We start from the raw sequence: 17,508 nt of genomic DNA, 5'->3' as shown, positions 1-17,508 counted from the left end.
CTGTGGCAAAACTTGGCACAGAAGTTTGAGACAATGCCACCTCCAGCTGTCTGCCCACCACCTCTGCTTCATGCACCACCCCAGCAGCAGCCACATACTCACCGCCAGGTTTCCCTGCCCTGCTGGCTGAATAAGTGCATAATTATGTTGCAAGCATGATGATGAGTGCTCTAAGCCATCACAAGCTCGCTCAGCAGCTGAGAGTGGGAAATGGATCTGGCTGAAAACTTTTTCTCCCCAGGTTTGTCTTCACGTGGATTTGCTCTCCAGATGGCCACATAAACAGTTGTGCTGGCACAAGGGAATGGACGTGCAGAATGGGGATTAGGAGCCAAGCTGTATGAGACAGGGAATCTATTTTTAATTACTTCTTCAAAGCCCACAGAGTAGGTGGGTGCATATGCACACTTACACCCTCATGAAGATTTTTTCTTCTCTTACATATTTCCTCCTTAGTGGAGTAAATACGATTTGTGGACAGAGGAATGTGGGTTTGAAAGCTTTTCAAGCAGCATCGTCTTGATATTAGACCATCTTTCCTTGCTTCCTGATATTTCAAGAGTTTATCATTAAAATAAAGATCTTAAAAAGTATCCAAGAGGATGCTCTTTTCCAAATAACCACTCTTGTTTTCAAAGGAAGGGAAAAGTTGAACATAGAATAGCTTAAATGTAACTCATAATTAAGATTCAAGAGCAACAAAAATAAATGTCTTCAAAAACAGATCACCATCATTTCTGGACTCCTCGATCTCTATCCTTGAGAGAGAGTTACTAGTTTTATAATTAAACCATCTCCATCAAGTGCTAAATATGACTTGGAGGCCCAGGAATGAAGAGGTCATTCTTCAGTGAAGCTTAAGACTTTTGAACATTATATCTTCACTTAGTATAAAAAAGAGAAGTGATCCAAAACCACGATGATAATCAGCAATCAACTTCCTATGAAAGTGCTGAAAACCTGAAATCCAAGACCTCATCAAAAGACCTTTTGCTTTCCCCTCTGTTTTGCTAGTTGTCTTTTGTCCCTTCAGCTTGAAGGCACCACCTGTGCCGGTGGCATTTCAGTAGCTGTGTGGAGCAGTGGTTTGGTATGGGAGGGAGATGTGTCAGCGAGTTATGAGAAGCCTACAAGGAGCACATGCAAGACTTCATTCAGTAATTTAGTCAGGGTTTCCCACAGCAGGCCTTCTAATCGGCCCTGAGCAAGATGCATTGATGTCTTCTGATATGGACATGGGCTTTTGTTTCTTGGAAAAAGAAAAGGGGAGGGGGAGAGGGCACAGTCATCAGGCCTAAGCTCTTTAACTGGAATTTCTCACTTCCCTGGTTCTTTGCCAGGCTTGTTTTTGCTATCAAACAATCATGTCTCAGTGGACAACAGAAAAGTTTTTGTTTTTCCACTGAATTTAAGTCTTCTGCGAACTCCAAATAGCTCAGCAATAATCAAGGTTATACAGGATTTTCCACCTTCAAAATGCTGGTGAAGGCTTTCTTTCAAGCTGCAATGCTGCCATTGCAATAATCAAGCTGACTGAAGGCATGCGGATGCTGTGCTATAAAGGGAGAGCTGGCACCCACACTCCATTTATGTTAAATTGATGTTTGATTTACTATTAATAGTCCTTTGAAAAGAAATGAAAACAAATCCTGCATATTGGTCTCGGTGTTGTACATTTCTCATACAACGTGCTGCAATATTTGTACAGCACACAGAAAAGACAGAGACAAGTCTGCATCTGTATCCTCGTCTGCTTCAGCCAGCACAGTACGAGAGTTTTTTAACTTGATTGAAAGCAGAAGTACCTTTTCTTCCCAACCCATTAGAGAGATACAGATGCAAGCTGGTAGAGAATGTGGTCTGTACCTGCTCAAACAGCCCTGCAAATCACATCCTCTTCGGTGGCACTAAGCCACGGAGCATGGCTGCGGCTTCTAAAAAAAACAGTTTGTTTTGCAGTCGTTGCTAAACTCATCCCTTCAGCCCCTTGAGTGCGTCTGCTCCCGGAGGCTAGAGGACGGCTGCTGCTGCAACGCTATCCAAGCACGGCTGCCAAGGGGGCTCGACCCCCGCAGTGGACAGGGTTGGAGTTAACAGCTAAGCCTCCTGAAGTGCATTGTGCCTAATCAGTCCCTTAGGACACCCCTGAGCTGTTCCTTAGGCCTTACCAGGCAGTTTCTAAAGAACACGAAGAAAGTAGTGTGAAAGGAGGCAGTGGTTATGTCAGATAAACACAACGAGAGAAAGTCCACTGCAGGAGGAGAGTCTGCTACTTTTTGGCTTTCTGTGCCCCACTTCACATTATACGGCACTGAAGGAGCAGATATGAGTCAGGCTAAAACAGTGCCTGGTTTAAGTCCATCTCCTGAGCTGCCCAGTTCTTTGGTACTTTGGGTGTCCTTTTTGGCATCCACCTGCCCAGCCCACCAGTCCATGCTGGGACCAGTTGGTGGGGTGACTGGGCCATGCAGAGCAGCAGCTAGCATGAAGCACCCACTGCACAGCATCTGGGGAAGCATGCAAGGGGAAAGGAGCATCTGAAGCACTGGGGAGGTGCTGCCTCTCTCAAAATACTCAAAAGGACTCTGTAAGGCAGAGGACGAAGAGCAAGGCCTGCCAGTTGCTGTTCCATGCAGAGACCTGGCCATCAGCTGGGGAGGGAACGGAGGGTGCCTGGCCCTGTGCAGGGGCTGGGCACCCCTCAGCGAGGGCAAGAAGGGCCCGCACAATACCCCTGCAACAGGCAGGAGGAATCTGCGGTCAGATCAGCCCACAGGGTGCTTGACTGCATCCCAAGCTTGCTTGGCTAGTGGGACAGGAGGGACCAGTCAAGACATTCCTCTGCTGTGGCTGGGCAGGGCCACTCATACCACACCACTACTGGAGGAGGAGATCACTGGTTTTCCCCAGCTAGCCAAGGCAGTATAACTTCCCTGTGAACTCTTTTATTTAGCAGGAACACGCCACAGGAAGGTGCTGCATGTTGCAAAATCTGCAGATTTTGTTGCAAAAGCAGAACACAAGCCACCTCCCTAGAAAATTACAGCAGGATATAAACAGCACTGTAAGCCACGGTGTCTGCAACCATAGCAGCAAACTGAAGTGGGCCAGGGCACGGATCCAATCACTGGCATGTAAGTGTCTGTGTTGTTTCACTGCTGGTGTGCTTATTGGCACACTTTTGGCCTGTGCCAACTGACCCAGACAATGCCAAGGCATGTTTTGGGACATAGCACAGGCCAGGGACTTTTCACAACAGGCAGTACTGATGAGGTTACTCTGCCCTAGGAGCAAGACAGCCTACCTAAGTGACTGCAAGCTGTGCGACTTGCCCTCAGGACTAGAGGATCCCTGGTCTGGTTTATTTGCTAGTAGGGATACACTGAGGCCAGAGCTGTCTGCAAAATGTCGTAGTTACTGTTGTGGATATTTTCACTAAAAAGCCATAGCTATGCTACTTAGAAAAACAAATATAATGTACTAAAGATAGGTTTGGACATTTATTAAAATCACAGAATCACAGAATTGTAGGGGTTGGAAGGGACCTGAAGAGATCATTGGGTCCAACCCCCCTGCCAAAGCAGGTGTCCTAGAGCAGGTTGCCCAGGCAGCCATCCAGACAGGAAAAAAATGGTGAAAGAATAAGTCAGATACATTTGAAGCTGCATAGTATTTCTGTTTTGTTCTTCATGCTAAAAATACCTGTCAGAGGCTAAATCAGGTAGTTTATAAAAACCCTGATTCTCTGACTTTACATGTTATTTTCTTGCCTGTCAGGTTCTAGGTTGGCTGCTCCCAATCTAGGGCAAGCAACTTTTAACATCATAGCTATCAGCAGTGATCAAAGCTACTTCAGACGAAAGTTCAGTTTTGCCTGTGATCCTTTCCTCTGAAGGGGTAAGTCCTCAGCAAGACACAGCACCGAACAAGCCGACCTTGTTTGTTGTTTACAATATCTGCTCTGAGAGAAGGCTCTGCTAGCAGTGGAAATGCTGCCAGGGGCAAGATGAATTCCTGAAAATATCAAAGTTATCATTAATTTCACTTCATCAAAGATTGCTGACAGACAAATTGCGGGGAAGCTCGCCCCTTCCTGAGGATCCTTCCTGTCAGGAGACTCGATTCCTCCTTCCCCCACACCACAGGCCCCTTTCCAGTGACGGGCTGTGAGGCTGCCACAACCTCACATGACACCCCCGTGACAGCCTCCGCTCTGTGAGCCACCGCGACACATCTCAGAAACATTGAGACTACGTGTTTCTTTCCTCTTCAGGTTGTTCCCTTTGACGAGTTCCCTGTGAATGTCTACAGAGTTTTAATCCCTCTTAAAAGCCCCCTTTGGTTGTGATGCTTGAAAAAAAACAAACACAACCCCAAACACCACTACTGTGAAGGTTTGGTGAGTTGAGACAAGCACTTGTCACGTTGCTCTGACTCCACCAGACATGAAGGCCTTCCAAGAGCCTCCCTCAGGGCACTCTCCTGAGAGTCTGATGTTTGGTTTTCAGAGAAGTACTCATAAAAAACGTCCCCCCTCTCCATTAGCAGAGAGTCTGGCAAGATGGGTTTCACTGGGCGAGAGCTGCTCTTGGGGAGTTCTTTCCTTCCCCACCCCACGCCACTTCCACTCAATACAACAGTATTTGAATTCCTCAGCAGGCTGCAAATAGAAATCAACAGGAAGGGCAGACAAGGTTGATCAGCTTTGCACACAGCAGGAGGTGCTACTGCAGTCATCAAGTATTAGCCCATGGGCTTCAGCCCTGGGACAGAGGCAGCAAAGGTGGTGCACCACACTTACAAGTACACAGAAAGATTCATCTCAGCATCACTGAAAACACTCTAACAAGCAAGGCTTGGTTACAGGCAGCACAAAGCCTTCAAATCAACCGCTCGGTATTTACACTTGTGCTGCCCTATGCATTCCTTCTTCCAGGGGAAACATTCCAGCATTGGATAAATGATTCCTATTAAGAAAAACGGAGATTGATACTAACAGATCACAATCACCTGCAAATCATTTGGAAAAGAGCTCCTTATCGATTTATGTAAAATCACAAAATAAATTCAACATGCTAATTATTCTCTACAATGATAAACAACTCGTGTATTTGTTTGGGGTGTTCTGTGATAACAGAAGCCAATTTTCTCATTTTTACTGACAACATTGCAACCCAGGGAGGCTTTTCATTGACTTGCTTGTTCTCATTTGTCCCAAACAGCCAAATGACAATTGAAAACAATGCAACACAGCAGTGACACAATGGAGTAATTCCGAAGGCAGATTTTACAACACTGATAAAGATTGGGTGGTTTTTCTTTCACATGATGTACAAACCTCTCCGTCAACTGTCTCTAAAGGCAAGCTCTTGGGGCTTGTGTTGGATGTCACAACTGTAAGTTTAGCAAACGTGTGGAAATCTGATGGGTTATTTATAAAGGCCTCCTATGTAAATATTGATGAGCCAACTGTTCAGCTAATTTACTCATCATAGATATACTGTATGTGTGAGCCAGAAACATGAAAAGCTTACCAATAATGAAAGTCTCTGGATATGGAAAGACACTCTTTGAGGTCTGCAAAGTCCATAGCTGTAGTACCCTAACAGGAGCAGTACCAAAGTGTCAAGACAGTTAATCTCAGTGCTCAATTCTTTCTTTCCTACAAGTGTATGTCAAACCTTCCCTTCACAAAGATCATTTGTATTTGTAAAATATAAAATATAGGCATATTTGAGTGCTCACATTGTTTATTTTCCCCTAGAAATCATCATCTGTTGTCATCCAGGGGTGCTCTTTCAAGTCTGAATGCCATTGATCCTTAGGTTCATTTTATAAGTCCACCTGCAAGTGGATCACAGTCCACATGTTTGTACCTCTGTATCCTATCTATAGAAATCAAATAGAAACAAGTCAGACTCAGGATATGCTGTGCAAAGGCCCCTTATTTTAGTCCTAGTTCTTACATCACTGACAAACGAAGGAATGGAGAAAGAAAAAAAAAAGGGGGGGGGGGAGGTTGTGGCCTAGGAAGGAAACTGAAGAGCTAAAACATGCATGTTTCCCAAAATGTATAATTGCAACAGGACCCCCAAAAAGGTACTTCAAAACCTGCAAGTGTTACATCTTCTCCACATGTATCTGACAGACCATTAAAATTTGCCTGTATATCTCAGAGACAGAGAAGTCTGGAAGTAGAAAGAAGTTGAAACTCTGAATCAGATCACAGGTTTTTTTCTTTGTCCATATAAATGAACAGCCCAAAAGGACCAAAACATCTTTAATTGAAGGCAGACTGGATCTGGCATTCCAGGTTCCTGCTGACTGAAAAGGGAGGCTGTTCAGGCTGTGCTTCACCATGGTTGGCAGCTTGATACTATTTGCAATATTATCATTAGAGTGAAGATGATGGAGTTGTATTTGCAGTCCCGAGAGGGAAAGAGTTGAGATGGAGCATAAGATAACTGAGGGAGAGGTTTTAGTTTAAAACCTAGCTCTAACCAGGGGACGGGGAGTGGGGGAAGCAGAGCTGTTAAAATTTGCTTGTTCTCCAAATCCAGTATGTTCTGCAGAGACAGCTGGATTTTGATGATGTTTTGGCAAAACTCAACTATGCATTCAATGGAAATGTGCCTTTCATTCAAGTCGTCTTACCTGGCTCCTGGCCAGTCCATCTCTTCTACTGTCTTGAAGTCAGAGACCCCAGCATCTGATGTAGCCTCCAACACAAATTTCTTTCTTTTTTGAAGCAACATCCCTTCTTCTTCTTCCTTTGCCTTTTTTTTTTCAAGTGATGCTTCAAATGATATGCTTCCTGCCCCCACCCCTTTTTTTAATGAAAATTCAAAAGCAAGACAATTCCTCCTCTACCTGACTGTGCCACTTTCTTCACCTGTTTTTCTCACCATTGTGTTGCAGTAAGGTCAAGTGCTTTGAGGATAAAATGGGCATCTAGCCCTAGTTTGAAATTGGCTTGATATTAGGACGTAACAAGAACTACATGAATGCCTCAGACACCTTTTCTTTCTCTTTTCTCTCCACCTTCCCTCTCCAGCTAGCCTAATCCCTGTGATCACAGCAATAATGTTGTTACGCCTCTTTTACCTTCCTCCTGCTAGCCTATTCCTTCCACCTAGGAGGGCTCTGCTGCAAGTTGCAATGTTTTATGATTGTTACCTCATTTCATAAACCATACATCAAAGCTAATATTAACTGCCTATGCACCTTATTGGGCTTGTAACTGATGCATCACCAGTGGCCATTCAGTGACACCGCACAGCACAGCACGAGGCAGACCTAGCATCTACCCTGCTTTTTTTCTACATTATCTTCGTCCTTCCTCTCAGCTGGTCTGGGGGTTTCAGCTGTCATGTACCAGCTTATTTTCCTTCTTCCTTTCATATGTACATAACAGAATGCTTTTTTTCCTTCTCTGTAGCCTTATGAGCTCAGACCACTGTCTGCCTTGATGCCCACAGTGCCTTTGCATTTTCCCTATGAAGCAACTAACTGCTTCCTATTAGCTTCACCTGAGATAGTGAAGACTTACTCAACAAACCAGCTGTTTGGAAACGTGCAGAGGACTTCTACCCTCTAACTGTGCAGCAGTACACTGAGCAATTCCTCACTGTGTTATTTTAATAAGCCTCTTTAACAAAAAACTTCACTAAAGCTATTGTGGTAACTTTTGTCCAGAGATTCAGGAAATGCATTTCATTTCCTTTGGTGGAGACTTTGGCTTATCACAGCAAAGTCAAATCCTTTGAGTTTTCCTTGCATTAGTCCTGCTAGTGAGAGCTGAGCATTAAAACCCCAAACAAATAACAGTTTAATACATTACGGAACAGGCAAGCAGGCATTGCCAAGATGTAAAAGGCAGAACGTTTGCAACTTTATTATTGAGCAAGACTATCTTTTTCTTCTTTACAACTGAATTCTGAAGATTGCTCCATAAAAATAAAATAGCCAGGTAGACCAAAGGATATCTTTCCTCTGAAATAGAAGATTAAATGTAAAGGCTGAATGGCAAATCCTTAAAACCTGGAGATGAGATTGTCAAAAGACTTAGTTGCTGTTGTGCTCTTTATTTGTTCCAGGCTTAAGAGGGGAAAAGTAACTTATCAGGTAAAGGAACACAAAATTTCCTACTGACCATATGTTTAAATATCAGCTTTGTCTCACTAATAATAAAGACCTTTATTTATTTATTTATTTATTTATTTATTTTCTAGCTGAAAATTTATTTCCCTGCTTGTTCTCACTTGCCAAAATTTTCTGCTGAGAAGTCTGATATACCTCCGTATATTATAGGAAAGGAAGAACATATATCCAAATAAATGGAGATTTTATGGGTTCAGAAATATGGGTCTTAAAAAACAGCTAAAATGCACTATACTACAGCTGAAATAATAACTTTTAGCAATTGGTATATCCTGAGTATATTCTCACTTAAATGAAGCATTAAAAAAGCCAAGATTGTGTCTTCACTAGAAAAACAGTCTTGGAGGAAATAATTAGTCAGCCATATCTACATCATTTAAAATCCCTATAGGGCATGGGCACCTGTAGATTTTACTTAGGTAGGCAAATAAAGGAAGCATTGTGTCCCAAACAGGTGGGACATGCCAGACACCTAACTGACCTTGGCAAACCAAAGTAAGCTAATCTACAGTAAAATTAACACCTTCCTGCAATGAAAACACATCCTAAATAGGACACAGTTGTGACAGGGTAACAAATTCTCAGCTTTGCCTAGGGAACCCCTCTGAACTCACCTTGGCTGACATGAGATTGCAAAGAAAGGTGTTTTCCAGTCCCCCCTGAGCTGTTCGAGAGCCAAGTCTCTTCCTGATGTGGTCCATTGCAAGGACCAGGGTAGTTCCTGGCCCCGCACCAGAGCAGTGTTTCCACCTGCCTCGTCCAAGGGCAGGGGGCTCACAGCAGCAGCATGTAAATGTCAAATCAAACTGAAGGTATTTATTTTCTAAATAAACGGTGGATAATATCTCAGGAAAGGTGTTAAGTTGCATAGATTTCATTCCTGTCATGGCAAACCAATTCTATGTTGATCTGTAAATATCTGACTTTGGTCTGGAGAAATTAAGCAAGGACGCTGGTTTGGTAGACGGGACAATGCCATGCTTCAGATTATGGCCTCATTTCCTCTCAGGCTTCTCCCAGAGAGGGCACACACTCAGCCTGTGCATTATTAAGCTACACTTGGCACTCTGGCAAGCAAGCCAGCCAGAGACCAGGAGAAACTCCTACTTTTATTTTGCCTTCTTGAATCGAGACTGCCGCACTGACATAAATAAGCACAAATATTTCCAGAAGGTTGCATTTTTCAGGGCTTCCTTGCCTAATGCAAACAGCAGCAAGCTATTATTCAGTTGATGAGCAAACAAGCACACCCACATCCATTTGGTCGAAGCAGCTCCCTGCCACCATCACGCAGCACATGCTCAAAATGATGGCCGGGCTTGGTGACGTTCATGAATAGTGAAAAAGGAGAGAGCAGCCAGCCTGCACCTCCCCTCCTGGAGATAAGTCAGGAGGACAAGGGGTATCTCCCTCCTGACGCTCTGCTAATTTGAGCAGCTTTGCTTGCTGGAAGAGTTACAGGGAGGGAGGGTTAGCAAATTCTTCTGAATCTCCAGTGTGCCAGAAATTTCCCCAGAACACTTTATGTCACAGCATCTGCTTTATAGTGGGTTTAAAAAAGAAGCACCCTACGTAACCAGCACAATCAAATCCATGCACAGTGAAAGTTGATGCACAGAAACTATTCTGCAGATATAAACTAACACACGTTCTTCAGTGTGCTGCCGTGCCAAAAAGCTTAAAGTTTTGTGAGAAGGGAGGAAAATTAATTCCAGAAAAAAGAAACTGTTATAGACGGTGATTAGCCAGTGCCAGTCCAGCCTATCCCAATCCCCATTTTTTGGCAGCACCACTTTCCTTCCTCACAGAAGGATGGGATAACAGAAAATTTGTATTTGGGAAATAAAAAGCAGAGAGAGCCACCAGCTTGCATCTGACAGGAATTTCTGCAGCAGCAGGGAGAGCCTCATTAGAATTTTTCCCATGACACACCACAAAAGATGGCTGGAGAAAACAAAGTGAGATGCTGGAGCTCAGTATATTTCTTTGTCCTTGAGAAGCCCAGCCTTACTGAATCTCACGGGCTAATGCATGCATAATTTGGGGCAGCTGATTAAGTTTATTGTGTTCCTGACTAAATCGAGAGGAGTGAAGAGGGGAGGGGGAGAAGAAACAAAGTTGGCTTTAATTAAAGCTCCACAATTGTCTTTAATATTTACATAATGTGCTATCATAATTGCCTCTGATTGGAGACTTAAGATGACAGAAGAAAATGACACACTGAGGAAAGTCCCCAGCTGAGGAAACAAAACAAAAAGGCACCCCTTACCCCTCCCGTCCCCCCAGGCCAAACCAAAAGCTGTGGAAGAGGAATTGCACAGGGGCGCTCGGTAAACACTCAAGCTCTGAAACAGGCTCTTGCGGGCATGGCTCCTTCCATGCCCTTGCAGAGACCATGGTATCTGCTGGCTTCAGATGTTTTCAAATGTTTTAAGCATCTGCGTGAGGTCCCTTCTGATTTGAAATGGTAGACATTTTGCTGGTAACTACATGAAAAAGCAGGCACCATTCTGATCCCAGTGTTGCTGCAACCACTTGGGAAGAAAAACACTCCTTGCAGTCTCCTCCATGGAAAACTCTTCTGGTTTTGTTCAGTGAATTGCCCAATAGAAAACAAGAAACATCGTTTATGTTCTTTTTGTGAAAAGAACTATGTAAAGATTGCTGGTGATAAAGAGAGTTTCATCAACTGGGAGCAATAATAAAGTTTCCATGACACTGATGTCTCTTCATTTTGTAACAGGCCACAGCGTCATGTGAACATAAGGCTTTGCCTCTGCATGTTTTTCTCAGACATTTAAGATCTGTGTCTAACAGAGTCAAAACTAGATCAGTGTGTTCTCTGTAGATCGTGCAGGTCCAATCTGAATCCATGACGTTTTTCACAGGTTCCCCTAACAAGAAAATGCTGATTTGTTTCCGTTATTTCATGTTAGAAATGTCATCATTGAAAGCTTTGATATAGAAGTTTTCCTAACAGCCATGGAAAATCACCATTTCATAAGTACACAAAGTGCCATAATTCCCATTTAATGGTCACAGAAGCCACTGCAGAAAGTCTGTCTTCTCGATCCAGAGAGGAGGGACTCTGAATTTGCCTCTCAAGCCACTGCACACTTTTGCCTTAGCCGTTGCTTGCAGCTGAGCTGCTGCCAACCTAGTAGCGTTTATTTCCCATCACCTGGAGCTGGGCAGTCGGAGATACATTTGGTGGACCAGGTTCAGAATGAAAAGGGGACACTTGTATACTCCTTTCAGCTCTCACATCAGTTTCCTCAAGAGCAGACACATGACGTAGGCAAAAATTATCAGGGTGCTGCATCTCCCCATCGGCTTCCCTCACAGTGACAAGCTCAAGGTCTCTCTACATTAGCAGGCTCTGGCCATTATGTGCTGCGCAGCCAATGACCAAGATGTGAAGGCAGAGGAGAGGGTCACCCCATCACTTTAGCACCTCTGCTTTCCTGGCAGAGAGCCTATGCAATGCCTTTTGCTTGGACTGCTTATTATAGTGATCTTTTCTATAAATGGCAAGCAAACAATAGCAGTGAAGCAGCCAGGACATGGGAAATAAACCTGCTATTACCAGCCACAGTTGGAGCTATCTTGGAGGACTAGGATTAAAGTACAGTAATCTAACATACCTTTTTTCACTAACATACTTTTTCATATGGACATCAGTGTATCCACTTAAGAGACTTTGGTTTTCTATTTTTGATTGCTTTGGTTTATCTTTCCAGGCAATGCAATACAAATAAACCAAAAATGAGTTTGTGTCCCTCCCTTCAGAGCACAGCTATGACTCATGAAGTTTGTGCATTCACTTGGAAATACAGTGCTGCATCATTCTCACTAGTTAACAGCAATAACATACAGAAACCCCACTGATGCTCCAGGCACCAAATAACCCATTTACTGGGAGGGAGGCATTATACGTGCACTGTGTTTTCTCTTGCTCCTGACTCAGAATACAGCAGGGACCAACAGCAGACTCGGGAACCACTTAAATGTTTATTACCCTGGTCAAACCCATTATTTATGTTCTTTTCTCTTCATTAAAGAAAATGACAATGCCAGAAGTGCATTAACATCATTAGATACACAACACTCTATGAAATGCCTGGGAAACCACTTACAACATCCCTCGAGATCCTGTACTTGGGTCATCATGACAATATCCAAAATAATGCAGTTGCTGGTACCAGCAAGAACTTTCTACCAGTAACCATAGACCTTGTAGGAACAGATATTGATACAAAAAGTAATTTTTCCGAGGTACTAACATCCCTGTAATTCAAGAACCAAATATTGCTTTTTCCTTCAGATTATTCCATGTCAAAGTCAGGTGCATGCTTCTCCATGTGTGGTCACCTTTTTGCCTATGATACAATCTGAGCATAAAGCTACCTCACCAGGAACATGAGCAAGTTTTCATGAGAAAAGCCATTGGGTACAAAGAACAATATGGAATGAGTATTTCTACCCTAATCTACACTACTTTGGAGAAGAAAGCTGTAAAATTTCAAATATCAGCACAGGCTGGTGCTTTATTCCAGGCCTGACCACTAACTCAATTTTGCAAAGAAAAAGAGCCTAAGATAGGTCAGAAACTGCACTGTAAGTTATAGCCAAACTGTCAGTGGAATGGGTTATTCTCTACCTTCTTTTGGTGGCAGGCAGTTTGTTTTGTCCTAGCTGTTTGCATTTGGATTGCATTTCCAGACATATGAAAGTTATGTGGGAATAAGGCAGCTGAACAGGTGGTCCTCTTTAAAACTCTTTTCTATTTCGATGGTATTTCAAAGTAGAGATGAGCATGGAGCACTGGTTGAGGTAGAATCTCTTGCTGTAGCTCACCATCTGCCATTGCACAGTGCATTACAACATTTATTGGCTTTACTTAACTGTTAATGAAAAACTACCATCAACAGCTGCCATCACTCCCACTACAGATTGTAATAAATAATAGTCTGTTTGGCTCACAGCCCTCTTTCTCATGCTGTAGAGAAATAAGAGCTAGGGAGTCCACAAAGTTTCAGTAGAACCAGGGGCAAGGAAAGATGGTTGGAACTCTGTGATCAATTTGATTTTTATTGAAATTGTGTTTTGCCCAGCCTTGACAACCATTTAAAAATATACATATGCTTATAAATGGGTAATTAAGAGGATCCCAATTCTGCTTTTCCCCAAGGTCTTTTGCATTGATTACAGTGGGAGAAGAGATAATCCACTGGCCTATTACAGCAAATCCACTGGTCTGTTAAAAATGTTAACAGTTATAATTGGTTATGCACTCAATATCAGACTCCAGAATTTTGTCTTGTTTTGATGTTTTTTCATAAATTGGCTTTGTTTTGCCCCATTTTTAATTAAGTTAAGAAATCCTCTGCTTCATTATCTCTGGGGTTTATTGACTAGATTTTGAAAAGACCTCTACTTCTCTTTGAGTGTCTCAAAAAAAGTCGCTAGGATCCCAAGGGTTCTCCAGAATTTCTACTGGAAATTTGGTTGACCAATATCAATTTGGCTGGTCTCATTTTCAGACTGAGGAAATCCAACTTTTGAAAATATGTCTCCAAACATCTGCTTATAGGTGTTGTTTCTAATCCTAAACTGGAGTCCTTTGTTATTCACACTTAGAAAAGTAATATAAGTGAGTTGGTCATGGTCAGTGTATTAAAATAATAGTATTTAGTTACATATGAAGTCACCATAAGATTAGCAATAGAGACATATTCATGGCTCAACATCTCCTCCAAGTGAAAAGCTCCACCCATGTTCTCTACAGATCAGTGAAAAGATGAGAGATTGGATAACTGGAACAACCAGCAGCAGTGAAGTGACATGCATGTAAGTATAAATCCCAATGAAGATGGAGACACAGAAAGCACAGAGCTGACTGGTACCCTGCAGTAGGAGCACATTGTAGACTTCACTTAGACTTCCCTTAAGGAAGAAAGGGTTGAGAGAAGTACACTATGAGTTCATCCAGTAAAAAGCCAGCCTAAGAATAAGTTTAGAGATATGGGAAATGAGCTATTTCGCGGCTATTCTAGAACAGGTGACTATTTTCAGACTCTCATCTTATTTTCTTTACCTATCAAGTATTATATTTTCATTTTCTACTATGATAAATCCACACCATGTAATTCCAAACAATTAGCTATATTTGGAGTTAGAAAAAAAAATAAAAATTTCACTTTCATTTCCATGGCTCTTGACACTACAAGAAGAGAGCAGTATCTAAACAGAGGAGGAGTGAGCAGATGAACAATTTTATCAGCGTATGCGAGACTGGCAAGATCAATGCTGGAACACCACAGACAAATCTGTTATCTAAGTTGTGAAAAAGATACTTAAAATTGAAAGATAATCAGAAACAATGAAGAAGTATTTTCCATGGGCCAGAGAAAACGTGCTACAGTAGGAGAATGAAGAAGCTCATCCTGCTTAGAACAGGGAATTCAAGAAAAGGGCAAATATCAAGAACTGACTTGACAAAGTACATACATATAAATGATTTTCCAGGGATAAACAAGCAGCTAATAAACCTCTAGACTAAATTACATATTTTCGAAGATATAAATAAACCTTATTTCTTCTCCTTTACCTTACTGGGCTCATCCCCACCCCCTCCAGTAAGAGAGATTAACTCATGCAGTAAAATACCAACAGCAATGGTGACTCCATCTCTGACATCATCAAACCAGGATCAAATTTTTATTGGCCAAGCAGAAGTTACTGAAATCAGTACACAGATACCATGATGAATTTAGTGGCCACTAAGGGGGAGGAAGTCAAAACCAGGATATTTCATGTTTTCTTTTTTTTTAAAATAATTATTTTATTATTATTATTTTTATTTTTTTTTAATTAAATATAATTAAGTGCTTTATTGATAACCTGAAATGATAAACATATTTCTTTCCAAATTTCCTTCTTTTGGCACAGAAGGGGCTTCCAATAGGTAGCAGGGAAACAAGCTGATTACATCACTGTCTCCAGCTCATTTGCCACCCTTCATCTGCTCTCCTGAGCTTGGGACATCCTTAGACACAGTGAACATGGGATCGGATCCTATTCCCACCTCTTCCAGCCCTCTCTTCAGCCAATTCTAGTATGTCTTTCCTGGCTTTATACCTCTCACTTTTGTGAGAATAGGGAAGGAATATCTTCTCACCTTTGTAATATACTTGGAGAAATTCAAGTGAGGGTTGATATTCAGTTGCCACACATCCATACTTAAAAAAAAAAAAAAAAAAAAAAGAGAGAGAGAGAGAGAGAGAGAAGTAATCTTAGTGTTGAACATCAGAAACACCCAAGGCAGGAACAGATTTAATAGGAAAATTACTTCTCCCTTCATCCAGACCAGACCATCTGGTTAAAGGCATGAACTACTTCATGTAACACAGTCCTAGATCCACAGCTGGGTCACATCTGCCCACAGCACTAAGGAAGCTTCTTATTTCTGTGAAGTTATTCTGAGTGAAAGCACCCACACATTTGCTTTCACAACACTACAGATGAGTAGCACCACTCTAGAAATGCAGCCACCATCCACACACTCCCCCGTGTGATGCTGGGCTCAGACTGTAGGTCTGTAAACGGTTGGACCCCTAGTTATCTAACATAAAATAGGCTCTTTCAAATATGTTTGAGATATCACTCATTACTAGAAAGACTATTGACACCTGTCTTTCCTTGGTATTTCAGTCACAGATTTGGCATCAGAACTGCCAGAGCATGTTGCAATGACTCAGATGACTAATGCATTAAGGTATTTTTGTGGCAGAGAGCTGGAATACTTCCCACATTTCCCCTTTTGTCTTTCAATAGAGACAGATTATCCCTTCCTTTGTCATTTCCCATTAAGTCCCTATAAACATATACTTCATCAAATCACAATGTCTGAGGATGTTAAAAGCTATATACTCTCCACCCTATACTGGCCACTCTATGTAATCTCCTTTTCTGAGGGTTCATTGTCTGAGGATGAACCAGGAATCAGCTTATAGGAACCAGGTTCTGTATGTTTGATGCCCCAAGACCAGCACTGTTTGAGCTCTTCATCCGCAAAACAAGAAGCTGAGGCCAGAGGGCTTTGAGGTCTCAAAGCTCAGAGGCCAGGGGCCCTTCAGGTTTGCAACACACAGAACAGGGGGCTTGTGAGATTTCTCCACTCCAGGAAAAACACCCAGTTTCCTATATAGTATTCAGATCGGTGTAATCTCAGAAGCAACAAACGTATCTCCATGAAAACAGATTCCTAGAGGGACATTAGAGATGTAATTTTTTACCCATGTGAGAATCAAGTTTCAAAGCTGTGCCTAGGAAACCAAAATTCCAATTCTAAAATAGTCAAAATTTCCAAATAGTGAAAATTCTCTCTTATATCTTTTCCCCCAGATCATCAATGACCTTTGAGGATGGGACATGTGTAAGTTGTCCTGAAACAGGCAAGCCATCTTTATTTTAAAGCCTGCACAACCCTCCATTTGGTATGAGCTGTAAGCACATAAATCAATGACCATTTCAATTGTCTGAGGACTTGTCCCTGTCTGTAAGGTAGTTCAGCTCCTACACCTCCTCTCAAGGATGAAGGCCTGCACCAACCTCCCAGCAGGTCCCCCCCCCCACCAAGAGAGCTGCTGCCTCTCTAGTTGTGGAGGACATGGGCTTTGTAGGGTGCACAGGGAGGTCCGTGGTTTATATAGCTTACACAAATGCAATTGAACCAACTGGGATAAAACCTTAAATCAGTCTTGGGCTTGCTTCCAGGATCCACAAGTTTTTGGATTTTTGGATTATGGTTTAAGACTTTTAAGGATTGTGTTGTGATGAACAGAAGAGAAAATCTGTTCTTGCACATTCTTCTGTGGTTTCTTTCTGCTACTTCTCCAACAGCTTTCTCTAAAATACCTCACAAGCTGTTGCTTTTCTCTCCTCACCTTTCAACAGGACATGGGCAAAGCTATCTTTCATTTTATGGAGCCATGTAAGGCCACACAAATCCCTGTATTTTCCGTGTTACATAATGAAACCTATGATAGTTGAAAAGTCTTTGGCATGAGTTACACAATTTCTGTCTATTCAGAGTGTCAATCATTTCTAAGGATTTGGTACTCTGCATGGACTTCACTGTTTGTGGTGATAGGACTATTTTTCATTCCCTTGCTTCTACATACCAAAGTTCCAATTTCACAGCCCTTCTGCACTCACTCAGGTGTGTGATCTTATTGACTTCTGCTGCAGTAAAGACAGTCATATGAACGAACATGCCAGGGCTTTACACTCGTCTGACGTATTTTGGGCACAATGCTATCTCCTTTTGATATAAATCCAGAGTGA

At 42.3% G+C, this 17,508-nt stretch overlaps 1 long non-coding RNA gene across 3 annotated transcripts in view; it reads right to left on the bottom strand.

Moving 5' to 3' along the window:
- Positions 1 to 3,683: 3,683 nt before the first annotated feature.
- LOC121068357 overlaps positions 3,684 to 17,508 on the bottom strand; it is a 33,142-nt gene continuing 19,317 nt past the window's right edge. For 2 of the 3 annotated variants that reach the window (XR_005818825.1, XR_005818827.1), the window contains 3 exons: positions 15,341 to 15,401; positions 5,746 to 5,889; positions 3,684 to 4,014 (listed from right to left, as the gene is read on the bottom strand). This is a non-coding gene — a long non-coding RNA (uncharacterized LOC121068357). The remainder of the gene's footprint in view (positions 4,015 to 5,745; positions 5,890 to 15,340; positions 15,402 to 17,508) is intronic. The other variant, XR_005818826.1, reaches the window with a different exon arrangement.

This window comes from Cygnus olor, chromosome 3, assembly GCF_009769625.2.
Source record: "Cygnus olor isolate bCygOlo1 chromosome 3, bCygOlo1.pri.v2, whole genome shotgun sequence".
NCBI classification, from domain to species: domain Eukaryota; kingdom Metazoa; phylum Chordata; class Aves; order Anseriformes; family Anatidae; genus Cygnus; species Cygnus olor.
The sequence above is the reverse complement of the archived record's forward strand: the minus strand, read 5'-3'. Positions and strand labels throughout refer to the sequence as shown.